The sequence below is a fragment of the Athene cunicularia genome (genome assembly GCF_003259725.1).
Source record: "Athene cunicularia isolate RWA chromosome 3 unlocalized genomic scaffold, athCun1 chr3_part1, whole genome shotgun sequence".
NCBI classification, from domain to species: domain Eukaryota; kingdom Metazoa; phylum Chordata; class Aves; order Strigiformes; family Strigidae; genus Athene; species Athene cunicularia.
Window position 1 is genome coordinate 112132056 of NW_020799097.1, and position 1952 is coordinate 112134007.

The window sequence follows — 1952 nt, forward strand, 5'->3', positions numbered from 1 at the left end:
CTCCTGACCAAAATAAACGTCTTCCTTTGGTGTTGTGCACAGACCTGGAGAACTGACATAATTTGGCTGAAGGAATTTCCTCTGCTGAGGAAGACATTTATATGGATCACAGACAATAAAATGCCTTGTTAATAATTTCTCAGATGAATGATGTTGCTGTATTACATGCCAAGTGCATTCCCTTTCCTCTCCCAGCCACTGATGCAGGAGGAAAAGCCACAGCTCCCAGGGCAGTCATCCTGCAGGAAAGCCGCTGCATGGTGAGTCCCTGCGGGACAGGGAGATGCTCTTGGAGCCGGTGGCTCTTCACCGCCTTCTCCCTGCCAAAGGACCACACACGCGTCCCTACAAAAGCCTTTCTAAAAGCCTGCTGAGCTGCATATACGTGTGTACATATTAATAGCAAAAGAACCCCAACCCCAGAGGCCTTCTGAACCACATGCACACCCCTACGACATGCACTAAGAGAAGCCTTCCCTAGCCAACGGCATGCTCCCCATGTCAATCAAATAGCCCCATGTTATACCATATATACAATAAGACACATAAGTGCCCTCATTTTTCTCCACTAGATAGATTCCTCCATTTAAGCCAACATTCATCCTAAGTCAGTAAAATATCTGTTTTTCTACTTACAGAGACTAAAGTTCCTATTTTTTCACTGTATGCTAGAGGATTAATCCACGTCTAATTCCAGTATCAGGTTTGAGAAGCAGGACATACTTTGGACTAGGGAAACCTGTGAATCACTCCAATGTTTCTGGAATTAGCAGTGAGAGAAATGTTGCAAAGGACAGGTTAACTGATGCCTGGCAGCTTCCCCAGCACTTGCTGTGGGGAGCTAAATCTGATTTATAGAGATGCTCTGGTGTCCATTCAAATCTGCTTGAGATTCTTTACTGGGAAAAGATAATCACGTTAATGAGCCAGATGTGTTTGCTTGCTCTGATGTTTTTCTTCACATCTTCTGTTCAGAATGAAATATGCGACCAATTTCCCACGTTATACTTTATCTCCAGTGTTGCCTGATCTGTTAAAAGAATTAAGTAATTTATATATATTGACTAATAATTATCATTTATTGCTGAACTTGTTAACATAATCCTCAGCTGGAGATATTTGTTTATTTTGCCCATGTATTGCTGTATTGTTTTTGTATGACTGATTGCAGAAAGCAACAGGAATATGCGCGAGCAAGAAATGGAGAGCTTCACTAATGGATATGAAACGTGACCATATGGGTACAACCCCAAATATACATGGGTTTAATATCTGTCTGTAAAGAGTGAACTTTAAATTGAGATTTTTTCATACAGGTTCGAGAGTGAATTAAATCTGAGATGGATGTGCTGATGAACATTGCTGCAGCTAGGTATTCCAGACAGGATCCTGTCTCCAGGGCAATCAGCAGAATTCCTTGGGTTTGCTCAGATGAGATCCAAGTTAATGCTTATAGTGTATTTTGTCCTTAACAAAAAAAGGGAAAGGTGCATTACTAGGTCTGGAATGGCTGAATTTCACTTCTTTCCGCTGCCTCAGCATGTCACACATTGCTACCCACCCTGCAACAGCCCCTTGCTTTTTGCACTGGCCTCCCAGGTCCCTTTTTCCATACCCTCCTCCCCAGAGGGCTGGAGCTGCACACTGTACCCAGAACAGCAGCTGCCCAGCTTTGCCCCACGACTCTCACCACAGCAAACGTACAGAGTGCAGTTAGGACAGGACAAGGTTTTAACGATTAATTTCTCCCCGCTTCCAAAAGTTGCAGTGTCACATATTCATCCACAGAAAAGAAGTGGGCAGAGGAAGGGCCAGCTCAGCAGTTTAGTGAATATACCAGGTGGAGAGGGAAAAAAAAAAAAAAAGACAAACAAACAAAAAATCTATTTTCTTTGTAATTAAGAAGTGATTACCCCCCAAGTGGCACATTTTATCTCCCCATAATTTTCTGG